The sequence below is a fragment of the Bison bison genome, unplaced genomic scaffold, assembly GCF_000754665.1.
Source record: "Bison bison bison isolate TAMUID 2011002044 unplaced genomic scaffold, Bison_UMD1.0 scf7180017864260, whole genome shotgun sequence".
Lineage (NCBI taxonomy): Eukaryota > Metazoa > Chordata > Mammalia > Artiodactyla > Bovidae > Bison > Bison bison.
This window is the reverse complement of record NW_011494832.1, coordinates 4,293,790-4,303,615: the sequence shown is the minus strand read 5'-3', so window position 1 is coordinate 4,303,615 and position 9,826 is coordinate 4,293,790. Positions and strand designations below refer to the sequence as shown.

General features: G+C 35.4%; 1 protein-coding gene across 17 annotated transcripts in view; it reads right to left on the bottom strand.

The window, feature by feature from the left end:
- LOC104994511 (platelet glycoprotein 4) overlaps positions 1-9,826 on the bottom strand; it is a 92,802-nt gene that overhangs the window by 39,946 nt on the left and 43,030 nt on the right. For 10 of the 17 annotated variants that reach the window (XM_010848110.1, XM_010848114.1, XM_010848113.1 and 7 more), the window contains one exon: positions 5,252-5,389. The exons of the other annotated variants lie outside the window; for them this stretch is intronic. The gene's annotated coding sequence lies outside the window, so the exon portion shown is untranslated. The remainder of the gene's footprint in view (positions 1-5,251; positions 5,390-9,826) is intronic. 17 annotated transcript variants of the gene reach the window in all.

Sequence of the window (9,826 nt, the reverse complement as noted above, 5' to 3'; positions counted from 1 at the left end):
GTTCTTGCCTGGAGAATCCCATGGACAGAGGAGCCTGGTGGGCTGCCGTCTATGGGGTTGCACAGAGTTGGACACGACTGAAGTGACTTAGCAGCAATCCTTCTTTATCAATGGCTTTGCTTTCCATGGTTTCACTTATCCACAGTCAAAATCGGTCAACTGAAGCTAACTGAATCCTAGAAAGTAAAATCTTAGATTTTACTACTTAGGGTTTGGTGCTATCTCTAGGTTCAGGCACCCACTGAGGGTCTTGGGTTTATCACGCTTCAGTGCCTTGTCACCATGAGTAAGTATTGTTATTGTAATCATACTTCAAGCTTATGCTTCATACTGCTGCTGCTGCTATGTCGCTTCAGTCGTGTTCAACTCTGTGCGACCCCATAGACGGCAGCCCACCAGGCTTCACCGACCCTGGGATTCTCCAGGCAATAACACTGGAGTGGGTTGCCATTTCCTTCTCCAATGCATGAAAGTGAAAAGTGAAAGTGAAGTTACTCAGTCGTGTCTGACTCTTAGCGACCCCATGGACTGCAGCCTACCAGGCTCCCGCATCCCTGGGATTTTCCAGGCAAGAGTACTGGAGTGGGGTGCCATTGCCTTCTCACCGCAAAATTACAAATACAAGTTGACCCTTGAACAACGTAGAGGGGTTATGGACAATGCAGGCGTGGAAAATCCACATATAACTATACCATCAGCTTACCTGTGGTATCCAACCAACTGCATATATTGGATCAGGTTGTACTGTAGTATTTATTCAAAAGATACTCCATAAAAGTGGACTGACAGAGTTCAAACCTATTGTGTCCAAGGGTCAGCTGTAATTTGTGCTTTCCTAGGAGGCTCAGTAGTAGAGAATCTGCCTGCCAATGCAGGAGGTGTGGATTTAATTCCAGGGTCATGAAAATCCCATGGAGAAGGAAATGGCAACCTACTCCAATATTCTTGCCTGAAAAATCCCATTGGACAGAGGAGCCTAGCGGGCTACAGTACATGGGGTTGTTGCAAAGAGTCAGACAGGACTTAGCGACCGAGCATACGTGCCACTGTAGTTTTATTCACCTGAAGCAAAGGAGGAACCAACAAATTAAATAGGATGTGCACTGAATACATGAGAAAAGTTCAGGTTACTCAGCATGCTGTACTCAATAACAGCTTTATAAAGTGTAGTCTGTCTCCACTGTTCTCTCAGATGTAGCTATTTAGAGCAGATAAAATTTGCATTTTGCACACTTGGTTTTCTTAGTCATATTGATTCTTTCATAATAAAATTTATTTTATTTGCTAATTTTAGGTTAAATTTTATTCTTACCCTTATTTCTTCATTAGAAATAATAATTTACTGCTTGCTTCAGTCCAGTTCAGTTCAGTTGCTCAGTCGTGTCCGACTCTTTGCGACCCCATGAATCACAGCACGCCAGGCCTCCCTGTCCATCACCAACTCCCAGAGTTCACCCAAACCCATGTCCATCGAGTCAGTGATGCCATCCAGCCATCTCATCCTCTGTCGTCCCCTTCTCCTCCTGCCCCAAATCCCTCCCAGCATCAGAGTCTTTTCCAATGAGTCAACTCTTCACATGAGGCAGCCAAAGTATTGGAGTTTCAGCTTTATTATCAGTCCTTCCAATGAACACTGAGGACTGATCTTCTTTAGAATGGACTGGTTGGATCTCCTTGCAGTCCAAGGGACTCTGAAGAGTCTTCTCCGACACCACAGTTCAAAAGCATCAATTCTGCGGCACTCAGCTTTCTTCACAGTCTAACTCTCGCATCCATACATGACCACTGGAAAAACCATAGCCTTGACTAGACGGACCTTTGTTGGCAAAGTAATGTCTCTGCTTTTGAATATGCTATCTAGGTTGGTCATAACTTTCCTTCCAAGGAGTAAGCTGCTTGCTTAAAGTACTTCAATTTAGAAAACAAAAAATTCACATATACAGGAAAGAAAACTTATTTTTGAGACTTACAAGAAGAAAGATGAGAAAATAAAGACATTGTAAGATCCCACTAATCCCATACCTTTCTTGTCTGTGTCCTGCAAGTTCACAGACCATAAATCCTACTCTTTTTGTAGAGTTTGTGAACGTAACTACATATGGGCTGTTTATTTTCTTGCTGTCAAGTCAACAGTGTGTTTCTATATGAACTTATGAGTGTTATGCCTTTCCATTATGTTGGAAACCTGGTGGTCGGAACTGAGACTAAGCTTTAAGTGTCCACATAAGTAGGTCAGAATAGCCGAGAAACTTCCCAGAGAATTTGTGACTATTTTCATCTGTGTATAGAGCTGTGTTTACTTGGAAACTCCACCCAGAAAAAGGCATGGCCAAGAGGTATGGTTTCCTAGGATGCGAACTGTGAAACTTTAAAACAGATTCATATTACATACTTGTGCTATGAATGAATGCCAGGACCTGGATGACATTTTCTGACTCATGAGTGAATATCTCAAATTTCCTATTCTATCCATAAGCCTTCCTTCTGCTTTTCATCAGAATAGGAAACCAGATCACATCTCTGTTTTCTACTGGACACACAAGTAATTCTTTTAATACACAACCTTTTCCTCACCAAATACAGTATTTGCCAAAAAAACCCAGGTTTGGAGTTTGGGGGTGATTAATTCAACAACAGGTTGAATGTGAAAATTAGCTTTCCAAATTAAGTTCCTTTTCACACTCTTAATTTACACGGTATCTAGGTATGTTTTCAAAGCCACAATTCCCTAGACATGAGCAAGATGCAGATTCATATCAAGCTGGTTAAATCAGTTATTTAGATCTGGTTGTGTTTCATCAAGTGAATACAGAAGGTCACTAGATTAGTACTTACTTTACCTGCAATCGCAGCATATGAAGGTAGTTAAAAGAAGAACTATTCTGATCAAAGTGGGCAGGAACTGTGGCCCTTTCCCTTTCTAGTCACATCTCAGTTGGGCTCTGAGTCATCCCCACAGAACCCTAGGGCTCTGTGGAAAACGTTTAAATAACTACATTCGGAAATCGTCATCATCTTCTCTTATTGAAGTTACCATAATCTTTTTAATGTATATGGGCATTTCCATCCTATCAGAATATATGGAAGTAAATATATATAATAGAAAATGTATAGATATCATAATATAATACACTTCACTAAATTATGCCTTTCAAATATAACAACTTTTATTTTTGTGGTAATCTTAAAATACTTAAAACAGTAATTACATTGACTTCAGTATCACATTAAATGTTCTTCTAGAAACACACCAGTCTTTTGGAGTAAGTTTTAGAGTACTTGATTATAGAGATTACTGTAGATTTGAAATGATTCTTTTAGAGTCTTATCAGTTTAAATAGAATCATCTAGAACCATTCTTGATTTTTGAATCCTGATAGAAACACTATTGTTTCTTTTTCCCCAACCCAACTCTTACTATGAACAGAAAGATAGTATAAGATTTTCAATAGTTATTATTCTGGGCTTTGAATTCAAGTAATTTAGGTTTTATTCTCAGGCTAACATTATAGTTTCTCTGTGGCTCAGTTTTCTCTAAAATGGATATATATACAGCATATATGGTTATAAATGTCAAGTAAAATTCAGTGAGAATGAATAAAATTTCCTATCATAGCACCTGTTATGTTATTTGAAATATAGGAAATATATTGAACTATAACATAACAGTAAAATATTATTGTGAATTGGCCAAGTATTTTTAAAAATTCTACTAAATGTGTCTTTTTCATAAATAATAAATGATCATTTCCAAAACTCTTAGAATACAATAAAATCTGCTGAGATGGCTTATTCTTAAGTATACAGGGGTTTAGAATATTATGTAAATGAAAAATCAACTCCTAGGTTAGAATAATTCCTCAAAACTTTCAGCCATGACTTGGGCCACTGAATTAAAAAATACCTTGTGATTAAAATCAGAAAATAGTTACAGAATCAGTTCTTTAAGGAAGAAAGAATCCACAAGATTTTTTGCCTATAGTGTTGCAACTATAACTCCCAAGATAAATTCCAAAATTTTCAGTGCATTCTGTCTAGTACCTCTCTAATTATATTTTATTCCTCTCAGTTTACTTCTATCTGATATTTGTGTATTTAATTTATTGTTCTGGTCTTGTAATGATTCTGGTAAATGAAACAAATTTCTGTGTATTTTTTTTCTCTCATGAAATCCAGTGGACCACTGGACTCTCTATATAACAAAAGTTTTGAAAAAAATTATTTTGGTTATTTTTTGATTGAATATTAAGAGCACTGTTTTTTCTTAACTAATTTAAAACTACACACTAAAGAACTGAAAAGTGCATGCAAAGATTTTAAAAACATTTTTCAATATGTTACTTGATGATTCTAGAAACTGTTTGAAATTTACTTTAGAGAATTTATGCCATTTACAGTTATGTATGAGTTCACTTACTATAATTAATTTATAACTTTTAATTTCTCCAGAATGATTTGTAATTTATTATTATCATTCAAGAAAATAATTTGCTGGTATTTGTAATAAGTTTCCTAAAAACACAAAAACTTCAATTAAAAAAAATTATATTACCAAATTTTATATAATTTATACAGTTATATAAATAAAAATCATTTGGAATTAATATAATTTACCATTCCCAGCAGCAAGTAAAATTCAGTGAGAATGAATTTTTTAAAAATGCTGAAGAGGAATATACCCAAAATATACACTGCTGTTAACCATGTAGACAAAGTCAGGTTCACCAAAATATTGTGACATTAAAAACTAGAAGATTGAATAAATCAAAGGCTCTCTAAAATAGTAAGTACTGAAGAATTGCATATTAGAAAGCATGTTGGCATAAGAGTGTCAAGTGAATTTTAAGAACTAATCTTACTAAACTGATTGTTATTTATGTTGATTTTCATTCATAATTTAAATTAAAAACCATGCATAAATACCCTGAGTAGACAATAAAAGTTCTAAAGTAACAAAATTGGATAGTACATCATTTTAACAAAAGCTGTTTATGCATAAACATAAGGTTTTAAACATCAAGAAGCAACATGATACTGATTATTGGACAAAGTTTTAGTATTTCTTAAACATAAAAGGTAAGGTTGATAACTTTGGAAACAGCACAAACCTAGCTTTTAGGAAAAGCCTAATGATTTCAAAAAACAGTTCCTGCTTACTGCTGCTGTTCTATAACTTTAAGGGTGTGTATATAGTAGTGTCATCTCCTGTCATTTAGGAGACAGAAATTTTAAAAAAATCAGTATGACTTACCTTTAAAAAGACTAAGAAGTATTTTCCGATCAAATGTTCCAACATTTGAACAGTCAGTTCTTAGTAGGACCAAATGGTGTCCTGCAGAAAACCCTACACCGAAATCCTCATTATAAAAAGTGTGTGAGTTTAAATATGCTTTAAGAAAAAAAAAAAGAGAGAAAGGCAACGTCAGTCAGATCCCAGTGAGTGGTTTGTTCCAAAAGGAGTTTAAAAAAAAAAAAGGAAACTGCACACTTCCCACTTAGATTGTGTGCGAGGGGTGTGATAGATCTTAAGGGTCTGTTTTTATATTATCGTGTGGACCTAGTACCTATATCTGAGATCCTCTGCTGTCTTTTTTTTTTTTTTTTCTTTTGGCCATTTTCCCATCCAAGTAAGTCAGAGGCCAGAGACAAAAGGAGCTAACTTGCTGAGCAGCCTTTCATATACTCTTTTATTATATTAATACAGTTATTATTCCAGATGATAAAATGGGCTCAGGGATGGAAAATGTAAATTGGGAAGAATTACCGGACTCACTTTCCTGCTTGAAACACCTATTTCAGGAAGTTTAAATAAAATATACTTTCTATGCATCATTTATCCAAAGTGTGTCAAGCCTAATGATTTTGAAAACAGTTGGACTTTGTCAATTAACAGGGATGACAAACAGACTTTAAAAAAGGAAATAGCCTACTGTTCTAACTGGAGGGTCTTCACTATTTATTATTTTCTGTTAGTCTTACAGAAATTTCATGAGCAGAGCAAAATCCTTCTATGAAAACCAAGAAGTTGTATTTCTCTTAGATCTCTTTAGATAAAAAGACAATTTTAAATAATATTTAAATAAAATTTCATATTAAAAGCCATCCTAAATAGTAAAAGTATATAATGAAGTTGCTTTTAAAAGAAAGGCATTATTTTAAAATTTCGTCAAAAAAGAAGGCCTTAAACTTCTGGGGAGAAAAGACCCACATGTTAAAATCCCATTCTTAGAAAGAAATTCTCAGAATCCTACAGGGAAAATAAAAATCTTCAGGTTAAACTGTTATCTGTCAGACAGACCAGATGAATAAATGCCTCTAACTCAGCCTTGAAAGACAGCAGCATAACAATAACAGGCAGAAATACATTTACTTCATTAGATCATGTTTAAGCCAGTGCTCACTGGGCTGTTTGTGGTGTTGTGTCTAGGCATGTGTTGTATTCTTTCATTTGGTAGCTGTACAATACAACTGGAAAGGAACCCAAAGCAATGTTTTACCTTGAGCATTGCTTTCTTTTTCCAGGATATTTTTATAGACAAATTTATTTAAAAATTAATGTTATAGAGGTCTTTCGTTATATTGGGATTTTGTTTTTCCAAGTATCACTTAATTAGGATAAAGTAGAAATGGCCTTGTGTAATCTCATTATGATTTATGCTTTTCATTTAAAAAGAATAAAGATTTTAGATAATTTAAAAAGATGATTCCCTTATCGCTGTGACATTTTATCTTTGTTATACTATGAAAAAGGTAATATAAAGGCTAGTTTAATAATTATTTTGATTATGAATATCTATTTTATTGTATTTAAGCTGCTTTGATAACATTTCCTTCTCAGCCTTAATTCTCACAAATATACACAAGTACACATGTACACAAATACCCTCCAATGTGACAATTCAGAAATAGCCCACCAACACAGAAGTTCAGATGCTATTTTAAACAGCCTATCTTAAATGCACTGAAAGGATAATTAAATTATATAAAAAATGAACATTGTTAGAGTTAGATATTTCAGAAAAAATACCTGTAAAATTGATACCTAAGCTGACACTGAATTTACTTGAATTACTATTTAATCAGTAGTCTAATGACATCTAAATTCTTTGTCTTTGGAGAGGAAAATGTCACACTTTCCCATGAGCAGCCCAAAGGATCAAATTTGCATTCCCAGAGGCAGCTGTTAACTGTTTTAATACTGTGCACAACAGTTCCTGATACAGGAAGACACAGGAAACCCAGAGCCAAGTAAAATCTGTAATCATATGTCTGTATTTTGAGCAAAATGTTCACCTTGAACAACAAGGCAGAAAACTGCTACACCCATTTCTCAGTAATGCATGCTGGGGTTTTCATTTTTACAAGATTATGTATATGCAATATTTTTAAGGGGTATTTTTATACGAGCGTATACCTTACCTTCTCTAAGTCCACTAGAACACTAGACAGATGTAGCAGAATGAAAGCTCAAACTGTCGGTATGCCAAGTCAGCTTAGGCACAGTGCTTTGCAAACTTTTTACCTGGAAGATCACTTAGAATTTGGAATCAGACAGACTACAGTGACTTGCGATGTACTACCACTAGCTATATTGACTGGGGATTAGGAGTTAACTAACAATTTATTCTTACTTTCTTAATCAAAAAATGGAGAAAACTAAGAGATCATAATACGGACTAACTGAGATGGACTGTGTGCAGCACTTGACAGCTGCCTGACTGTGAGGCAACGAAGTGCTTCCCTTCCCCTCAAGTCATTGTCCCTTTCTCCCTTCTGCTCTGATTACTGGAGATCACACAGCACCATCAGACAAGCATTTGACTTTTTTTTTTTTGGTCCTTTCTCTGCATTTGCTAGAATGTTGACTCCATGGAATGAGAGACCCTCGTCTGTTTATTGCACTGCTGAAGCCCCAGGAGCACAGAGCAGGCTCATAGCTGGTAATCGGTTGAATGACTAGACACACATGATTGTCATAACCACAATAATATTTTTGAAAGAAATGAGAATGGCCAGAAATAAGAGGTTATTATATATTTGTTCATACCACAGATATACAGTGCTTTGAGATGAAGGGCATGTGCTATGAAAGTAAATGGACCTAACTCAGAATTTGGAATTCATCCCTTCCTACAGTGTGTGACTTGTTACTACTACTTTACCTAAGTCATAGTGGAAATAGCTCCCTCTCAGAATTGTTGCAAAGGTGAGAGTAGTAATGTGACGAACTCAGTGCAGTTCTTGACATATATAGTATTTGTTTGATAAATAATTGGTATGGTGATCATTTTCTATTGAGCAAATTTTTATTTTAGGGAATTCATTAAGGTAATATGGACAAGTAAAAAATATTGAATATTATAAAAAGGTATAAAATGAGAAGTCTCATTCAAGCATCAATTTTATTCCTCAGAAGTGACCAATGTTAGGTATGTCACTACCACCTAGGAATTTTATAAATTTTAAACTTTATATATATATATATATATATAAACTTATATGTATACACTTCTGTATGTTATAAACTTATAAGTATAAACACACAGCATACAGTCATCATTTTACTGATTTCCTAAGTATAAACTTAAAAGTTTATAACACACACATACACACACACACACATATGGACTAAACCATATATACTGAATCACACTTTCTACAACTTGTCTCTTTAATAGGGACTTGGAGATCTTTTCATATCATTGATAGTGTTAACTCTCTTTTTTCTTTCTCAATTATTGAAAAAATAGTCCTAAAAATGTACCATTGTCTTTTAAATGACCAATATCATATGTAATAGAACTTTCGATTTTTCTTTTTCCATTCTGTTACACCTTTCTTCCCTGGTGGCTCAGAGTAAAGAATCTGCCTGCCAATGTAGGAGACATAGGAGACACGGATTCAATCCCTGTGTCAGGAAGGTCCCCTGGAGGGGGAAATAGCAACCCAATCCAGTGTTCTTGCATGGAGACTCCCATGGACAGAAGCGCCTGGCAGGCTACAGTCCATGGGGTCTCAAAGAGTTGGACATGACTGAACATACACATGTGATGGAAGAACCTAAACAAACTTTTGGCTAACCAAATTGTTCTTTGATCTTACAAAAGCAATGCTAAAAATGTATGTACATATATAATTTTGTTTACTGTGCTAGGACACTAATAAAGGGCAGAAAGTGAAATTTCTGGGTGAGAAGTATGTACTTGTTTTGGCAAGGGGAGTTTTACCAAATTTCTGTTCATACATGTATACAACAATATGTGAAAAGGCCCATCTTCATACATCGGTCACACTGCTGCTACTGCTAAGTCACTTCAGTCGTGTCTGACTCTGTGCGACCCCATAGACGGCAGCCCACCAGGCTCCCCCATCCCTGGGATTCTCCAGGCAAGAACACTGGAGTGGGTTGCCATTTCCTTCTCCAATGCATGAAAGTGAAAAGTGGAAGTGAAGTCGCTCAGTCGTGTCTGACTCTTAGCGACCCCATGGACTTCGGCCTACCAGGCTCCTCCGTCTATGGGATTTTACAGGCAAGAGTACTGGAGTGGGGTGCCATTGCCTTCTCCATCGGTCACACTGGCTCATAGTAAACTTTCTTTATAATAAGTACTTATTTTATTGCTAAATATTTGAGTGAAGTTTCACCAATTGTCTAAAGCATACTAGCATTTATATTTTTAAACATTTGTGATAGCTTTTCCTTATTAGCTAGTAAGGAAATAACCAGTCTTCTGACATTTGACAATTTTTTTTTTAAGTTTTTTGACTAAACTTTATTGAATTTTTAAATTACTGAAAATTTCCATTTTTATGCCGTTAACTTTCA